Consider the following 24213-nt stretch of genomic DNA (forward strand, 5'->3'; position numbering starts at 1 on the left):
GAGATTTCCATTACTTGCATCTGAAGAAGTGAGGTTCTTACCCACGAAAGCTTATGCTCCCAGTACTTCTGTTAGTCTCAAAGGTGCCACAGGACCCTCTGTTGCTAAAAATCATGTCGGCAGTACTCCAAGATGGTCTAAAACCACATTGGGATTCCAGAAGGATGTCTTCAGCAAAATGGAGGAGACTGTTCAAAAGGATGCAAGCAAGAATCTTCCCAGCAATGGAGAGGAGGGCAATACCTTGGTAATTCCCTCACATTGACTTGTCCTCTTTCTTAAAAATGGTCACAATATTGACATTCTTTAGGTCAAGTGGAATTTCCTCATTAACTCAAATTCTAACAAGTTCATGACTTTTTGCACAAGTACTATTCTCTCTCTCTCTCTCACTCTCACACACACACACACACACCCCTAATATGCTGCCAATACACTACGAGTTTGAACAGACTACACTAGAATCTAGTCGATTTTTTAAAAATATACATTGTGTTCCCATATAATTTTTTACTTTCCAAAACTCTCCATGTTCATAACTTGTCTTTTAACTCGGTCATGTGCATACTGCAATAAACATTGTGATATGTAAGTACCCTCACTGGAGAAGTTGTAGTGACTGAACTTTGGCATTTTAAATTTTAATGTTCCCCTATCAAACCAGAATCGAGGAGGGAAAAAAATCAGAGAAAATAGAACCAAATATATCAAATCTCCACCAGCATAGAGCCTGGCAACCCTATTCCAGGACAGAAGCTTTACTCATAGCACAAGGAATTGTATCATTCACAAACTCCAAAAAGATCAAAGATTTAACATAAGATCAGGAAGCACAAACATTTATTCTTTTCTTTAGTATTTTTTTTATACTGTAGCCTTAAAGAGTAATCCCCAAGTGCTGTGTAAAGAAACCCTGATATCCTAACCTCACACATCGGTTGATTATTATGGATCTGGTATGTAAAGAAGCAAGCACATGGGAGGATATATTCCCCAAGCTTCTTTTATTCATCTCCAAGCTAATGCTGAAAGAGCCCCAGGAAATCTAGAGAATGCCTGGGGGAAAGATACCTATAGAAATGCCCTAAAGGTACCTATAGAGATGCCTCAGATAATTTTTGGTATGCACCTGTATTCAGTTAATAGTTTGGGATGTTAACATGAACATATTTATTTATACATATGAATATGTCCATTCATCTGAAAAATATGAACTCAGCAAAAGAATCCCAATGTATCTGTTAACACAGAAACTATTTATACCACATGAGAATGCCATTATGTTGTGCTTTTGGCAAACATAATATTTCCCTTTAAAAGTTCACAATCAATTTTTAAAAGGAAAAACCTTGTTTATCTTGCTCCTGGTCCCACCACTGGTCTTCACTACAGGGGAAAGTCGACCTAAGTTACACTACTCCAGTTACATGAATAACGTAGCTGGAGTCAATGTAGCTTAGGTCGACTTACCCCAGTGTCTTCACTGAGCTGCCTCAACAGGAGACACTCTCTGATCAACTTCCCTTACTCTTCTCAGATAGCTGGAGTACCGGGATTGACCGGAGAGCATTCTGCTGTTGATTTAGCGGGTCTTCACTAGACCCACTAAAATCAATCCCCGCTGCATCAATTGAAGCAGCATCGATCTCCCTGTAGTGAAGACCAGCCCTGACTGGAAAAATCAACCCTTGCTAAAGGTTAGAGAAGGCCAGAGTGTCCATCTGACCAGTAGGATTTGTGGTTCTTCTGTTTACACGGATTGTATAAGGACTCCTTTACTACAGGCCTATTTGACAATATAGGCACCTAAATTAGGATACTGAATTTTGCATTCATATGTTCTGATTGGCTCTTAAGTACTCACATGTGGAATCGTGTACTCTAACTTAGACAATCAAGTATGGAAATTGTGCTTCAAAAATCTAGAACTGAGGAGACCTCAGAGTAAAGTACAAGAATGTGAGGTCCCTGTAATTTCAATCTATATATGGATACATGTGTGCCGTAGTTCATCTACCACCATGTCTAAATATCACTGCCAAAAATACCTCTGAATACTGTTGCCATCATTGACTGCATATCCAGCTGCTTCCATTTCTCCTGAGGGCACATCTGCTGTTCCTCACTCTCACAGTCTTCCCAAATCATCTCACTACTGCACTCAACTTCCGTCTCATTATCCATAGTCTGCTAGTTCCCTAGTCATTTCAGGCCAATACCCAAAATAAAGCACCATGGACCATTGTGGTCCCAAGGTGAATAGTCTCTGATTTAACCTTTTAATAACACAAAAGTTAAACTGACAAGAGCAGCAGGCCACGAAGGCTGTCAAAAGATTGTTCCTAAGTGGAAGGATGGGCCTAGAGGAGCTAGGAGATAAAATAACTTACAGGAAACCTTAAAAGGAAAATATTCACCACCACAATAGCTGCAGGCAAGTCATGCAAACAAGTGCCATACAAGTGGCAAATCCTGTCCTTTCCTCTGCAGCTGCCCTGGGTGTCCCTTGACAGCAGAATAAGTATGGTTCTGCTGTCCCATTGTGGGGGAGAATTTAAAGGAACTGTGCAGAAGGTGTGCTACATCGTTGGGAGGTGCTCCTTGCATGACAGTGTGCAGGTGCTGATTGGGGTGGGCTTAGCAAGAAGATGAAGCCAGGCCTGAGGATCCATTCCCATCCTTCAGTCCCTGCAAAGAGTGCATCAGAGCTGCAGTGGGAGCCATGGAGCTCCATAGCCACTCGGCAAACAGTCAGTGCCCTCTCCTCAATATGCTGCCAGCACCTGGCCCATCTGCCTTGGCTGGCTCTGGTCTAAGGATATGGAAATAAAAGGCATAAATCCTCTTTTGCAATACAAAATTAGATTAGCAATAAAAAGCATCAGGTAAAAAACATCTCATTGCTGACATTCAGTTAATCTACAGCTGTGGCCTAAGGGAGTTAGTTGCCTTCAGTACAAAAACAGCTCAGTTCTTCAGTTTTTCAGCATTTTTTTCCTCCTAAGGGCAGCATTGATTACATTGCAAATACTTTATAACCATTAACATAAACCAGCACAGAGCAGCTGAAACGACAGTTCTCTCTCGTTCTTCTAATTTTGTTTACTGGGTTAGGAAACATGTGCCTCTAGCTCTTAAAGGCAGATTCATATGGCACTTCAAAACACATAGCCCAGCCGTCATTAATGCTGCATCTTACAGCTTAATTTCACGTATCACTTTCAGAGGTCTAATTCAGCACCATGTCACTGCAAAAGGTAGGTTCTTGGCCTAGGAAAATTCTCAGCAAACCCTAGCTATCTGGTTAATGCTACCTCTAGCTTTTATGTGTACCATGGGAACAGTTTGGCTTCTACTGGCCTCAGGTCTCAAACTCCTCACTTCAGGAACATAAGAACAGCCGTACTGGGTCAGATTAAAGGTCCATCTAGCCAGTATCCTATCTTCCAACAGTGACCAATGCCAGGTTCCCCAGAGGGAATGAACAGAACAGGTAATCATCAAGTGATCCATCCTCCATCGCCCATTCCCAGCTTCTGGCAAACAGGTCTCCCACATTTCCCCTATGTCATAAATGGTAAGAATTACTTTAAACTAATGTCTGTAGGGAGTTTTCCAAGTCCCTTACAGTGTTACATAAATCCTACCTGCTTTCTTTTCTTCTAAGCTCGTACTTGTTTCATAATCCTCCTTCCACTCTGTCCCATCACTTTCTCTCCTGATTCCTTCCTGCAACTCTGTAAGGCAAATCCCCCAAATGACTTGTTCAGTTACTCTGCTCTTTTTTCAAGTCTCTCTCACTAGTGGTCCTTGGCTCCTTTTTATCTGCTGGCAGGTGCACCCTGTGTTGCAATCTATTTCCTCTTCTTTCCAGTGTCTCCCCCTAAATATACCAGTTTTATTGGGCTATTACATTTTACATGCCCCCCCCCCCACTGTAAATGTGAGGCCTACTATTATCTCCAGTGCCACATGGGACAGGGCACAATCTGCTTTGTGATGAGAGTTCCGTCATGACAACAGCTTGAGCCCCAGCTGCCTACTTCTAAGCATACACATCTGCCCACCTGCACTCACTATAGCTGTTCTCTGTCTAATTGCCTGCCAGCCTGCCTGTCTGCCTCTCCAAACCAGACCCAGATATTGGGGGACTACTGCTACGGCTCTGCAAGAACATACTAAATGTCTTGCTCCTACTCCCTGAGGAAAACAGTTCCCTGACAGTTGGGGATGGTTATATATAGAGAACTGCTATAGTGAGTGCAGGTGGGCAGATTATATATATATACACACACACACCCCTCCCTACTTCTATTCAGCTCTGGCAATGTAAATGTAACGTACTCCCATTTTAAGCCCCTTTACATGGACAGAATGGTGTAAAGGGGCTTACTTGGGCAGCTATGGGAGGATGTGGTTTTTATTTTGAGCAGACTTTAGAGGTCTTACTTTTTTTTAAAAAAAAGTTGTTCATGGTGGGGGACTGATCAACCCATCCACTGACTGATGATCAGGACCCACTGAAGATCAGGACACAGACTGTTTGGTGCATTTCCCCGTTTGTCAAGTCTCTTTCCCCTCCACCCCCCACAGCCCAGTGACAGCTCACATTTTTGTCTGCTGCCTATACTACATTGTCTCCTCTGCAGTTCATTTTTCTCCCTGGTTATGTTTTTTCCTTCAGCCAGGGGGCAAATGAGCAGTGACCTTTGTAGCTGGCACCAGTGCCTCTCTTGTGGATAGTCCTGAGACAGCCTTTGTGCAAGAGGCAACCAAGTCCCTCCCTTGGGGAGGATGTTCACCTCTTCATAGCAAGCCTAGTCCACTCTCAGTGAATTAGACTTGGTTGTATTCAGTGATTCATCAATTAAGTTCATTTCTAGAAGAAACCATGGTTTAATACTGTTCACCTCTGAAGCTTGGTTTGTACTAAGGAGAGAGAACTGCTTTGGATAAAATAAGAATCCCTCCCAACCCTTCACCGTAAACTCAAACTGAACCTTTTAAGAACCAAAAATATATATATATTTTTATTTTTCATTATATTTTTCCTCTGTGCTCATCTCTGAATTTCTAGGTTCCAGCAGACATGTAACAGTAGAAATACCAAACAACAGGAGTGGAGCTGGTCAAATAATTTGTTGTAAATATTCACTGTGAATTTGGGGATATTTATTTTTCCATTGTTCAGCCAGGTCCAAACAGGTTGACGGTTACTCTGATTTTATTTCTGGCCAAATGGGAAGAAATTATATTCTGATTTTTAAGACTCAGGAGCACTGGAGAGTTGAGATTTGCCTTTCCAGGTACTTACCATAAAACCTGTGAACCAATCACTGATACCTTAAGTCCCCAGTCTTGCAAATATGTACGTACATATATAATCCCAGCCAGTTTACACATACCCTTCAGACATATCTTTGCAATAGGACTACTTATGCTTAAAGTTATGCATGTGTGTAAGTGCATGATTACGGCCTCAGACTCGCTTGATTTTAATTTGGTTTTAAACGTGTAAGTTTATAGACAGTGAAATTCAAACAAAAAAGCAGAACTGAACTTGCCCAAACCTTCCAGTACTCAAGATTCATTTAATCATATTTCATTTAAATTTAGTGCAGCATAATATTAAAACTTGCATTTAGAATCCAAGTCACTCAAATAGAAGGGCCTTACCTGGCAGTGTGCCAGGTACCTTCAAATCCCATTGATTTCAGTGTTTTCTATGTGCTGCAGGCCCTTTTTATTCCAAGGTTAATTTTGACTGTATCAAGTGGAAAACGGGTCACAGTGACATGCAGTGTTAGAGCTGTCCAACTTTATGGGGACTAATTCTGCGAATTATCTTTGCATTACTTTCTCTCTGTTTCTTCTCTTTCTTTGCGGTGTCAATCTAAGCAATCAGGACATGATGAATTCAGCAGCTATCACGCCAAATGATTACTGTGATTTTGTGCAGATGACACTTTCCAAAAACTGATTTTGCTGATATGTGTAGGAATGCTAGTTCAGTCCTTGTAAAGGAGAGTGATGAATGGCATGTACGTCTGGAGTGTATGGTGCTGGCTTCCTGTCACAGAAATGCCACACTCCCCAGTGCTAGTACTGTGATAAGCCTGACTATGTTTAGCAGCTTTTGCCAGCAGGCTGTATATCAGAAGAACCAAAGCTGCCATTTAACACATTGGGTGTTCTGTCAGCACAAAATGCTTAAACCATTAATTGGTCTTGCACAGACTGTTAATGTTAGAGCCAAACATAAATCTAAGTGAGTGAAAAAAGTTATAAACTGACTCCAAACTAAATAATGGGTTGTACTGAGGGAACCTAAAGACATGAATCTCACTGTAGTCTTCTGGTAATGAGAAATGGAGGCCTGTATTTTTACAACTGTTTTAAAGCCTTGTGGGATTTTCAGTCTCCAAGCTGTTGGAACCGAAGTGTATCAGAATGAAGAACTCTGTAAACAAAGTATTTTTTTAAAACCACTGTGTTATTTCTGTGGAGAAGCTGTCCCAGAAGGGCAAGTAAACATCATACTACCACTCAGTCTTAAAGAAATTGGAAGAAAGGGGATAGTGGAAAAACATAAGAAACCCAGAGTAGTTCCTTTGCTTAAAGTTTCTAATTTGGGAATGCAGACAGGATTATTTTTTATGTATTGCGTACTGGATAACAATATGAAAGGATTTAATTCTTGTAAAACTAAACTGGTTCTTTATTGAGAATTTTTTTTGTTTGTTTACAGAGATGCTGCAACTGTAGCCAGCATTCTAGCCTTGTGCACACAGACTGACGCCCTCCTGCGAGCTCTGGTCCTAACCCCAAGTTCCATACAGGTTGCTACAGTACAGTCTGGGGGTCCAATAGGGCCACAGAGACATCAGTGGTCAGATTTCCAGAGGTGATGATCATTCACATTCTATTGCTATGCTCAGCACCTTTAAAAACAAAGTTACAGGTGTGTTCCTTGGATGCCTTCACCCTATTAGGATGTAGCAGACTGCCCATCCATTACATCAGACTCATCCCACAGACTGGTGGGGGACCTACCCCACCCTGCCCCCTTTTTGGTTGTGGGGATAGGGACCTGAAGCTCTACATGTGAGAGGGAGCAGGAGTGAGCAGTCCTGCCAGCAGCACAGAGACTCATATGTAAGAGGCCCACACATAGCTGAACATGGATGGAAGGAAGTATTTTGCTCATCCTGGGCTGCCACCCTGCACAGAGGCCACTTTCAGTCTGAGGAATGCCTCTGGCACTAGGAGAAACTGTCAGAATAGAAACACCCACTATGTATTTGTCAGATGTAACACCCACCTCTTGTCAAAAAGATTTACAAAATATTTGGCAAAAATAGAGTGCCCTCTTGGAAGCATTTCTGGAAAGTGTTTGAAATCCAGAACCCTCCAATCCAGCCCCTTTGAATTTGCTGAAGATGTTCCTCACATACGTTTGCAAAGAAAGAACTAGAAAACATTACCGTGGTAATAGGTATCTGAAAATGAGAGTAAGGTTTTCAATACCGCTCAGCATTAGTTTAACCTCTCTCTACTCTCACGGAAGGGAGGACGAGTTTTACCATTGACTTCAATGGGATCGAAGTTAGGCTGATGCAGAGCTCTTTTGAATATTCAAGTACAAACAACCTTAGTTGTGTTTTCTCCTACTTCATTTTCTGTTAATTACTATTCTGGACTGTGAAATTTTTCTTTTACTTTATTACCCACATGCTCATGGCATCAGATTAAATTTGCATGGGAGGTGCGCGTCAACCTGAGACTATTAATGTTACCTTATGGCTATTTCTATTTCATATTTTGCTTTTTGACAAAGCCCCCAAACTGCGAGTCTCTCTGAGTTTTCCCCATTGACTACTGATGATATTAAGTGGACTGTTCAGCAGCTGTGCCCTACTACCTATTGATTAGTTTATCACATGGCTGTTAATAGGTTGTATTGATATTTTGGATTCATTTCATACTGATTTTGTCAATTTTTCCCATTTTCATGCTCAGGTTCTTTCTTGTTTGAGGAATGGATGCAATTAGTTCAGCTCTTAAAAGCCTCGTTCTCTTATTTGTGATTTAGCCAATGGCTTTATTTATCCAGGCTCCTTCCCATTTCTAATCTCTCTGGTTTTCAAGTGCTCCATCCTATCATCAGGTAGATCCATGGTATGATTCCAGTATTGCCTGTGGACTTTTGAGTGCAAGCAGATCAATAGCAAACAAACAGTTTCCAAATTATGTTCTGTTAGAATTATGGATCTCTCTCAATAAATCTGATTTGGGGTGATTTCCAGATCTGCATTGCTCAAACACATGGTCATTGTTCAAGGAATACATTTTTCTACATATCTAAAAATTCTGGCCCAGATCTTCTGCTGGTGTAAATTTGTGAAACATCTTTGAACTTGATAAATTTATACAGATATATGTAAACCAAGACTCTGGTCCTTTATTGTTAATGAGGAAGGATCCCAAAAACCCATTTATTTTAGTCCAGGCTATACTTCATGTTAGATGCTTATTGGAGAGCAGTACAGAGGTCTGTTGAAAATATTTGGCCCTACACTATAGAAGATTGGAAATATTCCAGAAGTTGTACATCGTCCAAAAGCTGAACTATTTAATGATCATTGTAGGAACTGTATGTTCAAGAATTGTTGATACGTTTCTAACTTCCTGTTCTTGATTTATTTCTGTTGGTTTTGGATAATTCTGAAGATTAATTCTACATTAGCTACTGAAACATACAATCGCAGAAATGTAGGACTGGAAGGGACCTTGATAGGTCATCTAATCCAGTCCCCTGCACTGAGGGAGGACTAAGTATTATCTAGACCAGTGGTTCTCAAACTTTTTTTTTTTTGCCGACCACGTGAAAATTGATGAGGGTCTCAGCGAACCACTTAATGGTCTTTTGAAATGTTGTTTGTACCATTAGCTAACTACTGTAAAGTGCTTTGGATAAAAGTGCTGTATAAAAAAACCACAATAATAAACAACGTTTTTTGTTCTACAAATAAAAGCACACAACTCATATTTTAATATCAGTAGTCTTACCTTTCTAATGCAATGGATATGCCCTCTCCCCCCCGCCGCAGCAGCCATAGCGCTGAGGTTGGGAAGGAGGACCATTTCTCCCTGGCAGCCGCAGCCCTGGAGCTGGAGAAATTCACCTCTCTCTTTGGCCACTGCAGCCCTTCACGCACCTTAGAGGGAACTATCCACGGACCACCTGAATGGAGCTTGCGGACCACAGTTTGAGAATCTCTGATCTAGACTGTCTCTGACAGGTATTTGTTCACCCTGTTCTTAAAACCCTCCAATGACAGAGATTCCACATCCTCCCTAGCCAGTTTCCAATGCTTAACTACCCTTACAATTAGGAAGTTTTCCTTAACGTCTAACTTAAATCTTCCTTGCTACAATTTAAACCAATTACTTCTTGTCCTGTCCTCAGTGGTTAAGGATAACAATTTATCACCCGTAATAATAGCCTTTTACATACTTGAAGACTGTTATCATCATGTCCCACCTCAGTCTTCTCTTCTCCAGACTAAACAAATCCAATTTTTTCCAATCTTTCCTCATAGGTCATGTTTTCTAGACTTTTAATCATATTTGTTGCTGTCCTCTGGACTTTCTCCTGTTTGTCCACATCTTTCCCAAAGCATAGTGCCCAGAACTAGACACAGTACTCCGGCTGAGGTCTTATCAGCACAGAGTAGAGTGTAAGAATTACTTCTCATGCCTTGCTTACAACACTCCTGCTAATACATCCCAGAATGGATGTTCACTTTTTTGCAATAGTATTAAATTGTTGACTCATATTTAGTTTGTGATCCATATAACCCCCAGATCCTTTTCTGCAGTACTCCTTCCTAGGCAGTCATTTCCCATTTTTTATTTGTGCAGTTCATTATTCCTTGCTAAGCATAGTACTTTGCATTTTTCCTTACTGAATTTCTTCCTATTTCAGACCATTTCTCCAGTTGGTCAAGGTCATTTTGAATTCTAATCCTGTCCTCCAAAGCACTTGCAAACCCTCCCAGCTTGGTATCAGCCACAAACTTTATAAGTGTACTCTGTGTGGTTCTGTTTTCAACTGGCTGAGCTATTACTTGTCCCACGTACTCAATTTGTTACTCTTGAGAACTAAGCCTAAGGCCTTATCTACACGGCAAACCAGGATGTGAATCTACAGTGCACCAGATTGCCATGCAGTAATGTCGCACGTGGATGCTGCTACAGCACAATGAAATTCCCAGAGTCCAGTTTAGCATAGTTATTATAAGTAACCACATGTTCCTTTCATTGTTGCCCTCCTAGCCTCTCTCCAGTTACTGCCAATTATTTGATATGTGGATGTATGTCTTTTCTTAAATTAGACTGCAAATTCTTCAGGGACAATACAGCATCTAGCACACTGAGACTAGTCCTAACTGAAATCTCTGGGAACAACTTTATTTGAATTACAGCAAAATGAAAAAAAAAATTCAATTTTGTTTTGCAGTTCATCATGAACTGTGTAAGAAGATAATCCCAGTTTCTGTGTATCAAGCAAGGTGTCTTGTATCTATTTCTTGAAATGTGGTTCACTGGGAGGTAATATTTATATGCTAGACTGTTTTGATTCAGGTTCAGTCTGTTCTTTGTTTACACAGCGGGACTGTATCAGGAGGATGGAGAGGGGATCCAGGCAGGCCGGCCAAATGACTGGCTGAGGATTACAGAAATAACAGAACAATTTGCTGCAAAAGAGGAAAGGTCTCATAAAAAGCAGATTTCAGAACTGCAAATATGAGGCAGTATGCTAAGCTAAAGCTTGGCAGACTCACTCTCTGGCTATAGCTTCCTTATTTGGAAAAAAAAACAGTGATGCTAAAAACAACCACACACACACAAAGAGAAGGAGGGTGTTTTCTGACAGTACTTAGACCCAGATAAGCAAAGGCAGATGACATATGTTATTAATTGGAGGACCACAACCTTGATAGTCTGATAACTGCTTATTCCATTGGAAAAAAGTTAGGATTTATTGAATGATGTTGCTGGTCAATTTTTAATACATTGTGATGTTTAATAGCATAACAAGGGGCTCTCAAACTTAATTTTTTTTTGCACCTCCTATATTCGAAGTACCAAGGCTGCAAAGGAGTTAGGAACTAGAGAATCTATTTTGACAACAAAAACCTTACCCACGAGCAAGGAAAGGGGCAACACCACATAGCAATCAACTATACAGGAAGCTGCACTTTGCTGAAAAAGGTTGTGCTTTGTTCTTGAAAAATATACTGAGTGTCCTAGCATAGTGTTCACCGTATATCACTGTGGGGAACTATCTGCCATTTGATGCAATCTGGGCTACTGCAGGAATATTTCCCATCGTGCACTCCCATTGCATATTGTGAGGAGGGGGAAGGTAAAGGAATGACAGTGCAGCTCCACAGCCCTCACTACTTAGGGGTGTAGCTACTGTAAATGCCATAGGCTAGACATAGGCCCCACTTCAGCAAAGTGCTAAAGCCTGCAGTCAATCAGGCATAAGCATGTGCTTAAGTGCTTTTTTGAATAGGGATGGACATCATCACATGGCTTACATTAACCATGTGATAAAATGCTTTACCGGATTGGGGCTTGAGTCATTACTGTGGACTACATACACATTTATTTAATTTTAAAAGAATGAGAAATCCCAGCTGAATAGAATCAAACCCATAACCAGCCCAAAAATCAGTATGAAGTGTGGTAAAGGGGGCTCTTTTATTACCATGCTAGTATTTACAATATATATCATTGCAAAAAGTTCTGGTACTGAGTGCCAGGGTCTACTTCACACTAAATATGTTCCATTGACAGACCTTTTGTGCCTATTTCTCTGAGAATAGCTGGTCTTCATTAAAGTGGGCTGCACTTTCATTTCTACGTTAGGAGGCAGGGCATGTTTTTCATTGTATAAACATTTCTCTCTTCCCACAAAAATCTCTGTAAAAGAACCCTCATGGCCAGGATGTTAATACTAACAGCGCAAATACACCACTGAAAAACAATGAAATCCATGCTTTACTGATCAACTGTTGCATGTTGTTTTTCTTTATACATGATTTACTTGTACATATTGTAGGTTAACTTCTGTCCTATTCCAAACCATATGTTAAGCAACTTAATGTAACCTGATTGTGTCATGTCACTGGAATAATGATATGATACATATTGTAAGGTTTAAGTAACAGTCTGGTAAAGGTCTTAAGCTTAAAATATATTTCGGTTTAGCAAGGATTTAGGAAAGCAGCAGTATAGTGAACAAATCAGAACTTGTATGTTGTGTCACACTGACTTTAAAATGTCCATCCATTCATCCCCACTGGCATAGAGAGGTGCACACTGCATCTCTGCAGGCTGCACAGCAAGAGCAATTCATTCCTGGGAGAGGACAGCTTTAAACCAACTCACTGGCACCAGGGCCCTCCAACAGGGTCTATACCAGCAGAAGCTGTTGCAGACCATAGATGAATTTGGCCCAGTGTCCTTTGCATTATAGGTTATTTTTTCAGACATAGGCATCTAAAAAATGTGCGCACAAGCTCAAATAGATAATTGTATACACCACAGATGCACTTGCATCCTCAAAGCGCCGCATATTTTCCGGGCACATTTTGAGTTCCTGTGTTTGAAAATGAGATCCTATATGTCTCAGGCAGGCGTTAGTTGTAAATACTTTGTCGGGTGACCAAAGAGAGAAGAGAAAACATAGTAGCTCTGCTGTTGGCTGTATGATACTCCTCTAAAATGTGAGTTGGAATTGAATATCAAAACTTCCCTGAAAATCTTGGTGATATTGTAGGACAAATGTCTCAGCAGCTTCTGCAAGACTCCTAGGCTTTGGCTACACTTACCAGCTAGTTCGACGGCTGGAAATCGAAGTTCTGGGTTCGACTTATCGCGTCTAGTCTGGACGCGATAAGTCGAACCCGGAAGTGCTTGCCGTCGACTGCGGTACTCCAGCTCGGCGAGAGGAGTACCGCGGAGTCGACGGGGGAGCCTGCCTGCCGCGTGTGGACCAAGGTAAGTTCGAACTAAGGTACTTCGACTTCAGCTACGTTATTCACGTAGCTGAAGTTGCGTACCTTAGTTCGAATTGGGGCGGGTAGTGTAGACCAAGCCCTAGGATATAGGCTGTTGGAGTATCTTAATTAGGACTATAACTTTATGAAAATATCTGAGGATGATCCACATCAGGGCTTGGACTATTGCTAGCATGGTTAGCAACAATGATAATCCTAAAAAGAGATAAAAGGCATCTTATGGTCTCATATCACGATACATTGCAAAGAGCCAGTCCAGCATAGTGCTGCTTAACAACGCAATACAAAACAAGTTAGTTGCACAATGTGCTGTTAATTATCTCCTGCCTTGTTCTCATGAAATGGCAAGAACAGACTCTTTTGCTCTGTAAATGGCTGTTCTGAGTTATTAATCTTTGCACAGTACAAAAGGTTCTGACTTAAGTCCAAAACAAATCGCAAAAGCCAGCTACAAAGGTCCAATGCAATGGGGGGGATAAGGCTTCCATGCTCACATTGAAGTGCTGTAATTAAATCCCCAGATACACTGAAAATGGTTTTGAAAATGGACTTTAACGGGTGAGTTAAGCAAAGAATTTTTTTTTTTTAAAAATCACAGTGTGGTATTGCTAAAAAGCTTGATAAAAACGGTAACAAGAAGTGAAGCTGCATCAGATTCTCAATATTTGCTACACAGAATGTTGCACATAAATGCCAATTTTACAAGATTGGAACAACTTTAAATTTTAGGATTTTTCAGTTCTGCAGGTTTGGTCCAGTCCAACTCAAGTTTTTGTAATAGGTTCAGGATCAAAACTCAGATGCATCTCTTTGGTAAACTTCCAGTGTCAATGTTTTGAGGTCAAACAGTATTTAGAATAAGTGCTAATAGCACAAGGTCAGAGAGTTTACTAAGGGTCACAGATCAAGATGGATGATGCATTAAAATGTGTCGAGCAGAAGAGTTCAGCTGCATTTTAAAAACAAATCCATGCTAGAAGCAGGTGAATAATGTTGGTGAATGAGGAGCAGGTCAAATGAATACTAAAATTCTCTATAAGTCTGAAGAAATAAAAACATGTATTTAAGGATATTAAGCAAAACAATCATTTGATTATAAATGCTTTGTGTCAAAGCATAAATCAAAAGAGAGACTAGCATTTGGAAAAAAATAAACTCAAGAGTAAAAAAGAAAAACATATTGCTGAAACATGCTCCACTAATAAACTAATGAAATACTGAGATCTGAGGCTGCTCCAGTCAGTGAACTACATCAGTCACTGCAAATTTTGACTAGCAACTGAATATGGATTACAAAAAAACAAAGTGATCATTGTATATCACTAGGAAAGCAATAAAGACATGCATCCGACCAAGTGGGCATTCACCCATGAAAGCTTATGCTCCAATACATCTGTTAGTCTTAAAGGTGCCACAGAACTCTTTGCTGCTTTTACACATCCAGACTAACACGGCTACCCCTCTGATACTAGAAAAGCAATGGTGGCTCTAAATAAAGTAAAATCTTGAATCCTTTCCACTTGTACTGTTGCTTTTTCCCCCCATTACAACAGAATGCCATTTCAATTAGAGCTATGCCAACTATTAGTGAAAGCAAAATCCATGTGAAACTCATCTCTTTTCAATATCCAATCCAGGATCTCGACAGATCCCCTTCCGTACAGGCTAGGGCTTCCCCAACCCATCCTTTGTGACAGCTCAGGGGCAAGCTGGATCTGTGATCTCTCCCCATGGGCACTCTTTCCAAGTGACAGGCCTCAGCCTGCACTTTCTCCAGAGAGGAACTCCTTCATTCACTCCACTTTAGATTAGCTCATCGGGCTACAACATTCGCTATTACTGTCTCGCCATGATTCCAGAGCGAGCGGTGCCTTGTACCCCCCCCCCCCTTGAAATCTCTCATGAGAGTACCCCTCAGGTGACAAGTTGTTTCTGTCGTTGTTTCATTTCCTCCTTGCTCCCTCCCCCCTCAACAACCTTCTTCGATTAAATTCTATGCAGTCAGCTAGAAAAATATAAACCAGGTAAACTGAGGCACTTTTACTATTGATACAAAATAATACAGATATCTCCTTCTCCACACCCATATTAAGTTGGCTTCTGAGGAGAGGTTGGTGGGCCAGAGGTCCCTCCCCACTGTCATCTTCCAGAGACACCTGGCCCATCTGCTTACCACATACTGCTTCTTCAGGAGGCCAGCAAGTTTGGCCTGTTCCACCTTAAAGCCTTCCAGCATCTTGGGGTGGGGAAGAGGGAAAGGGAACTATTCCCTAATGAAACAGTCTAAATTTCCATATCTTGCGACGCTAGCTACAACAGAATCATAGAATCATAGAATATCAGAGTTGGAAGGGACCTCAAGAGGTCATCTAGTCCAACCCCCTGCTCAAAGCAGGACCAATTCCCAGCTAAATCATCCCAGCCAGGGCTTTGTCAAGCCGGGCCTTAAAAACCTCCAAGGAAGGAGACTCCACCACCTCCCTAGGTAACGCATTCCAGTGTTTCACCACCCTCCTAGTGAAATAGTTTTTCCTGATATCCAACCTGGACCTCCCCCACTGCAACTTGAGACCATTGCTCCTTGTTCTGTCATCTGCCACCACTGAGAACAGCCGAGCTCCATCCTCTTTGGAACCCCCCTTCAGGTAGTTGAAGGCTGCTATCAAATCCCCCCTCATTCTTCTCTTCTGGAGACTAAACAATCCCAGTTCTCTCAGCCTCTCCTCATAAGTCATGTGCTCCAGACCCCTAATCATTTTTGTTGCCCTCCGCTGGACTCTTTCCAATTTTTCCACATCCTTCTTGTAGTGTGGGGCCCAAAACTGGACACAGTATTCCAGATGAGGCCTCACCAATGTCGAATAAAGGGGAACGATCACGTTCCTCGATCTGCTGGCAATGCCCCTACTTATACAGCCCAAAATGCCGTTAGCCTTCTTGGCAACAAGAGCACACTGTTGACTCATATCCAGCTTCTCGTCCACTGTGACCCCTAGGTCCTTTTCAGCAGAACTGCTACCTAGCCATTCGGTCCCTAGTCTGTAGCAGTGCATGGGATTCTTCCGTCCTAAGTGCAGGACTCTGCACTTGTCCTTGTTGAACCTCATCAGGTTTTTTTCTGCCCAATCCTCTAATTTGTCTAGGTCCCTCTGTATCCGATCCCTACCCTCTAGTGTATCTACCACGCCTCCTAGTTTAGTGTCATCTGCAAACTTGCTGAGAGTGCAGTCCACACCATCCTCCAGATCATTAATAAAGATATTAAACAAAACCGGCCCCAGGACCGACCCTTGGGGCACTCCACTTGAAACCGGCTGCCAACTAGACATGGAGCCATTGATCACTACCCGTTGAGCCCGACGATCTAGCCAGCTTTCTATCCACCTTACAGTCCATTCATCCAGCCCATACTTCTTTAACTTGGTGGCAAGAATACTGTGGGAGACCGTATCAAAAGCTTTGCTAAAGTCAAGAAATAACACATCCACTGCTTTCCCCTCATCCACAGAGCCAGTTATCTCATCATAGAAGGCAATTAGGTTAGTCAGGCACGACTTCCCCTTCGTGAATCCATGCTGACTGTTCCTGATCACTTTCCTCTCCTCTAAATGTTTCATAATTGATTCCTTGAGGACCTGCTCCATGATTTTTCCAGGGACTGAGGTGAGGCTGACTGGCCTGTAGTTCCCCGGATCCTCCTTCTTCCCTTTTTTAAAGATGGGCACTACATTAGCCTTTTTCCAGTCATCTGGGACCTCCCCCGATCACCATGAGTTTTCAAAAAGAATGGCTAATGGCTCTGCAATCTCACCCGCCAACTCTTTTAGCACCCTCGGATGCAGCGCATCCGGCCCCATGGACTTGTGCACGTCCAGTTTTTCTAAATAGTCCTGAACCACTTCTTTCTCCACAGAGGGTTGGTCACCTTCTCCCCATGCTGTACTGCCCAGTGCAGCAATCTGGGAGCTGACCTTGTGCGTGAAGACAGAGGCAAAAAAATCATTGAGTACATTAGCTTTTTCCACATCCTCTGTCACTAGGTTGCCTCCCTCATTCAGTAAGGGGCCCACACTTTCCTTGATTTTCTTCTTGTTGCTAACATACCTGAAGAAACCCTTCTTGTTACTCTTAACATCTCTTGCTAGCTGCAACTCCAAGTGTGATTTGGCCTTCCTGATTTCACTCCTGCACGCCTGAGCAATATTTTTATACTCCTCCCTGGTCATTTGTCCAATCTTCCACTTCTTATAAGCCTCTTTTTTGCATTTAAGATCAGCAAGGATTTCACTGTTTAGCCAAGCTGGTCGCCTGCCATATTTACTATTCTTTCTACACATCGGGATGGTTTGTTCCTGCAACCTCAATAAGGATTCTTTAAAATACAGCCAGCTCTCCTGGACCCCTTTGCCCTTCATGTTATTCTCCCAGGGGATCCTGCCCATCTGTTCCCTGAGGGAGTCAAAGTCTGCTTTTCTGAAGTCCAGGGTCCGTATTCTGCTGCTCTCCTTTCTTCCTTGTGTCAGGATCCTGAACTCGACCATCTCATGGTCACTGCCTCCCAGGTTCCCATCCACTTTTGCTTCCCCTACTAGTTCTTCCCTGTTTGTGAGCAGCAGGTCAAGAAAAGCTTTGCCCCTAGTTGGTTCCTCCAGCACTTGCACCAGGAAATTGTCCCCTACACTTTCCAAAAATTTCCTGGATTGCCTGTGCACCGCTGTATTGCTCTCCCAGCAGATATCAGGGTGATTAAAGTCTCCCATGAGAACCAGGGCCTGTGATCTAGCAATTTCTGCTAGTTGCCAGAAGAAAGCCTCGTCCACCTCATCCCCCTGGTCTGGTGGTCTATAGCAGACTCCAACCACAACATCACCCTTGTTGCTCCCACTTCTCAACTTTATCCAGAGACTCTCAGGTTTTTCTGCAGTATCATACCGGAGCTCTGAGCAGTCATACTCCTCTCTTACATACAACGCAACTCCCCCACCTTTTCTGCCCTGCCTGTCCTTCCTGAACAGTTTATATCCATCCATGACAGTACTCCAGTCATGTGAGTTATCCCACCAAGTCTCTGTTATTCCAATCACATCATAGTTCCTTGACTGTGCCAGGACTTCCAGTTCTCCCTGCTTGTTTCCCAGGCTTCTTGCATTTGTGTATAGGCACTTAAGATAACTCAATGATCGTCCCTCTTTCTCAGCATGAGACAGGAGTCCTCCCCTCTTGCGCTCTCCTGCTTGTGCTTCCTCCCAGGATCCCATTTCCCCACTTACCTCAGGGCTTGGAACAGTGCCATGTGAATGCCTGTTCTCACTTTCAGGTGACATTGTAATTAAGAAGTGGGCAGCATTATCTCCCATAAATGTAAACAAGCTTGTTTGTCTTAGCGATTGGCTGAACAAAAAGTAGGACTGAGTGGACTTGTAGGCGCTAAAGTTTTACATTGTTTTGATTTGAATGCAGTTATGTAACAAAAAACTACATTTGTAAATTGCACTTTCACAATAAAGAAATGGCGCTACAGTATTGTATGGGGTGAATTGAAAAATACTATTTCTTTTGTTTATCATTTTTACAGTGCAAATATTTGAAATAAAAAATAATATAAAGTGAGCACTGTACACTTGATCTCAATTACAACACAGAATACAGATATATTTTAAAAAGTAGAAAAAACATCCAAAAATATTTAATACATTTCAATTGGTATTCTAATGTTTAACCGTGCAATTAACCATGATTAATTTTTTTAATCATTATTATTATTTTTTAGTTAATCACATGAGTTAATGGAGATTAATCGACAGCACTACTAGGAACCTACCTGGACTCAAATTGACAAATTATACACAGTTCTTATTACACTAGCTGTAGTGCCATTGATGTGGACACAGTGGCAAAATGAGGACAGACACATGCCTGGAATTAAGTGACAGGCTGCAACTTTATTAAACTTTGACACAGGGGAGGAGTGCTACTCACCCATCACCCATACTCTCCTATACCAGGCATTTAATTGGTTCTAATGCAGGGGTTATTGGGCTCCTTGCCATGTAAATGTTAACCCCCTGCATTAGAGCCTGGCAGTTATCATGTTACCCATAATGCAGGGTGGCTCTCCTCAGCCTATCCACCAGGGCCAGCTGTCTCTGAGCCCTAGCACTCTCCCACCTCACTAGGGGGACAGAGTGTGCAGCAGGGTGGGGACCTTATCACATGAGCCCAAGGCCCATCACTAAAATCCCAGATCTTTTACCTCTGGGAACTGTTCATTTTAATTCTCTTAACCACAAAAAAATGGAAACTGGCCACAAGTTGCAATGAATGAATACCACCACCTCAGGTACTAAGGGCGATCCTACTTAACTCACTGTGGCTTGATGGTGCTGCGAGGAAAGCGAAAAAATCCCTGGTCCTCTACCAATTGGCCTGTGGGAGAAGAAATTCCTTCCTGCCCCCCTAATCAGGCGATTGACTAGACCCACAACATCTGTTAGGCCAGGCTCCTATTTCTAGTTTGGGTGGGTAGGGTGGGTGCTTGAATGGAGCTGAAAGAGGCTCCACATGGCCACTGCACTGGGCTAAATCCTGAGAGCTAGGGAACGCTGGCCAATCAGCACCTCTCCCCCGCTGGCCAGTAAGTGCCAGAGACTCTCTGTTACATACAAAAACTGCACTGAAAATCATGTTAATCGAGGTTGCAAATTCAAGCACATGAAAGTTGCAGAGAAATGCCAGATTTACAGTTATCTATGCAATCTTAATTCTGTACCCTTACTCGAATGCATTATACCAGTCTTATTACAGATCACATACTATTTTTCTCACAGTACCTGCTTCTTTTTAGAGCCCAGGATGAATACACAAGGGGGCAGAATTAATATTGCTTAGGCAACTTTGATTCCGGCATTCCTTAACTTTTGAATACTTGACTTTGAAACCTAAACAACATTTAACATTGTGACTTTTTGTGTGTTACCAACATAAGTCAAGAGTATCTCCAGTGAAGTCAAAGTTACACTGATGTAAAAGCAATGTAAGTGAAACCAGAATCAGACATCCAACATATCCTGCATATACAGTACATCCAACATAGCCTAGCAGATACTTCTATGACTCCTTATCTTCATAACACTGCTGTAAGGTAAAGGAAAAAGAATCCCATTTTACAGATGGGGAACTGAGGCACAGAGATCCTGGCTTATCCAAGTTCATACAGGACATTTGTGACAGAGCCAAAAGTTGAACCCAGGCCTCCCACCCCAAGTCCCAGTCTAGTGTCTTAGACATAAGACCATCCTTCCTCTACACATGTCAAATCACATCCCACATATGGCAAACAAAAAAGAATACCTCTGTCCCTCACTGCCCCCAGATGTATTGTCACATCAGTAGGAAACCCAAACAGACACATTTCATTTTTTATAGTTCTTTCTCAGAATAAACAAATTAACAACAATGTACAAAGCTTTTGAAAAGGCTTCCTGAAATGGAAACTGCTATTGGCGGGATAAATATTTCCCCACAGCCATCCACAAACACTCAGCACCCTTACTAGATTTTTATTTACTGCCGTTTTACTTTTGTTTGTGGTTATTAATCCAATCATTTGACTGGATGCTCTGGAATGCAAATAAAGAATCAGGTAATAGCCTCAGGATGCTGTGGCTTATGGCTCCATTCTGAAAGGTGCTGAGAACACTAATTTCTGACTTACTTCATTCTTGCAGTACCAGGTGATTAGATTGCTTTGAATCTGTATTTAAATGGACAATTTGTGGGAACCTTACTGTATTGACAACAGAACAGTTTTTTCCAGCTACAGATCATGTAAAAGATGATCATCATCATATTACTAGTAAGTGATATTAGCTAAAATAGTTGGAGAATCTCTTCACCCCTGGTTAGTATTTTACTTTTCACAATATGAGCTTTCCTAGTTCAGGCATAGGGTGGGGTTGCTCAAAGAGTTGCAGTGCTTAGTACTCCATTACCAACAGCTGCTTGTAGGAGCTGTCAAATTGCTTGTCTGGGATATAGGGAATATTTGTGAAGAGGGATACCATAATCCTACTTTGTTTCTTTCTGAGTTGGATACACGTTCTATCACTGTTATTTTGTTTCTTCAGCATAAGAGGGTTATTAGAGGAATTCATTCTATACATTACAGTCTAAAGAGAGATGTAGGTTGATACTGGAAGGAAATAATTTATTGAAGAAGTCTCCACAATGATCTATGTAGTCCTAAAAGATATTCAATTCACCTACAGAACAAAGGTACCTGATTCAGAGCACATGAACCCAAAGGAAGTAAATTATTGTTTTTAAAAAAATAAATCAAACACAAAGGGTTACCATAATGAGAAAAGAGCACTACATTGGCAAAACTCAAAGTACCCGTTCTTTAGAGCTGCTGAAACATACAATGAATGGTGAATAAAGTAACACAGACACTGCCATTTCTGCCAAACGCTGAAGAACAAGTTGTAATGTGTTAGATAAACATATTGAAACTTCAAGGAAAGCAGTGATTAAACCACCAAGAAGATAATTATTCTAATGCTTTGGAATGGAAAAATCAAAAACAAAAATCACAGTTTAAAAATGGTGCTGCATTTGCTTGCTTGTTCATAGATGCCCTATTGTCAATGAGATTTAGAAATATGAAAGAAACACAAACACATTTCCTCACTAAAGACATAACAATACATGACATCGCTTTCCTCTGGAAAAGAACTGAATTGTTTCCATGTAAGTTATTGAAAACATACATACGAAGAAAGAGGCCTCATCACACCAAAGACATAACTGAAAAAGCATGACATGACCTTAAGCAAAATGTTAATTAAAACCAATCCACATTTCTTCCCAAGCCCCTAGCAATGTCCTTTTGTCTGACTTTTTAGATCAATTTGAGGCACCTCTCCCTTTTGACTCCACCACTTGGAAAGTTTTTTGTTTATATAACTCAGCACATGAAATTATCTTTTAGTTTCTTGTTCTATTTGCCTAAAATTCAGTATCATTTTGTGACACATTTACAAAATGGTGGAGACTGAGGAAAAAAATGTCTGGATACAAACATATGTATTACATATAACATATTGCACATATTTATGCAAAGCAGCAAGTTTGCTGAGTAGCCACTGTGTGTGCTATTCATCAACTTAGCGCACATATTGGTTTCTGTTTGACCTTTTTTGCATGGAGGTCTCAGCTTTCACCCATTTGAAAGTTTGACCCTTTATTTGTAATATACAGAAATAATGTTATGCTTATTTTCCAATAAGTTAGAGAAAGTGCACTAGAAATTTCAATTCCTAATTCAATTCCCTTACTTTCTCTCTCTGAGAGTGCATTGCCTTTTTTTCCCTTTCAGAAGTTGAAAGAACAACATACCCCTGAAGGCAGAGCCAGGGAAAATGAGACTCATTTCACTCTTACATTCTTCCAACACCACAGGTTCAACAGACAGGAGATTACCACCATATGAAGTACAAAATTACACAGTCCATTTGATCCCTCTTCCACCACTCTCCCAGACAACTTTCCAGTATCTGATTTTAAGGACATTTCTAAATGAAAAGCTAGCAGTAAATCATGAAAGATGGACATTAGCCACAGCTTTTCCTTCTTTTCTGTGAGACTGAACTGTTGAGATTATACAATATATTTAGCCTTTAGTAAATCCCACAAATATTTAGCCATGAATTCCCTACATGTGGATAAATTGTCCATGCAAAGAACTACAGGCAGAGGACACTAGAGGATTTGTGGTTAACCTGAGATATTCACTATTTATAGTCAAAACCACCTAAATAGTCTTACTGGGATTATCTTCTGGTGCAGTGTTCAGGAGAGTAGCATTGTGTGTGAGGATGACAGTTTCCAGGATATCACATAAGAATACAGGGCTGTTCTGGTAAGCCACCCTAAACTCAGGTATTAGAGCCATGTGTAGGTGATTATAGCTGACTCATAATGACAGGTGGAACTCATTCACTCAAATGAGGCTAGAGGGGCTCTGAAGTCTCTCTTCATGGGAAAGAAATCTATGGGAGAGAAATCTAGGGACTAGGATAAAGGAGGTAATGTAAAGGAAAAGCTAAGCTTAGAAAGAAAGTTTAGAATGTGATTTATAGTCTGTATTTTGAGTTACCTATCAAGGAAGGCTATAAATCTAGATTACATATAGTCTGTATGGCAGGAAATTCCACTTGCTTACATCATGTAGTAGGATCATCGTATTTCTGCTCAGGGGAGTACATTTTTTTCCAATCATCTATATGTTCCCATTAATGTTTCATGGGGTGGGGGTTGGCACCTAACTCCACATGTAGGTACATAAATAAAAAATGGCCTGATTTGCAGAGGTGTGGAGCACCCACAACTGAAGTCAATGGGAGCTGGGGCTGCTGAATACCTCTGAAAGCCAGCTCACTTTTTGGCAGCCATGTTGTTAAGGAGAACAATAATCTGTAACATTGTGACTTATTTAAGAAAATGTTTTAAATCTCAATGATTTCACCCAGGGTACATGAAAGTGGTCAGATTTCCATCCATTTTGCACATTGTTACAAGCAAAGCTTGCATCAAAAACGGGACCACTAGACTCAACTTTTGGCTGAACTCTAATGAGATTTGGCATTTTTCTTGTCACACCACCTTCCTCCCTGAATCTTCTCATCCAGTGACTTGGCCTTGCAAGGGGAGATAGGAGCTGGACACATCATTCTCTGGTAGAAGCACAGTCTCTCTCTCCCAGAAAGGTAAAGAGGAGATAAAATGATTGGGGATTAAAATTTGAAATGAAGTTTCATTTTAAGATCTTCAACACAATATACATAATACCATACAAATTATTAGTATTCACATATGCTGTAAACTTGCTTTAAAGTCCAGCAGATTTTCGAACACAAACACAAAAAATCTGCAGAATTAGGCAACATTTCCCATAAATTATTAAGGGGCTCTAATCACATGCTAATCATTTTACAGTAGTACTGTACATAGAAGACCCATTCTGCACATGCAAAGTGCCCTGGAAAACAATTTAATTTTCAGACACAAAACTTGTGCTACTGAGTTAAAAAAGCCAAACTAACTTTTGAGGCATGAACTG

The sequence above is a fragment of the Trachemys scripta genome, chromosome 5 (genome assembly GCF_013100865.1).
Source record: "Trachemys scripta elegans isolate TJP31775 chromosome 5, CAS_Tse_1.0, whole genome shotgun sequence".
Taxonomy (NCBI): domain Eukaryota; kingdom Metazoa; phylum Chordata; order Testudines; family Emydidae; genus Trachemys; species Trachemys scripta.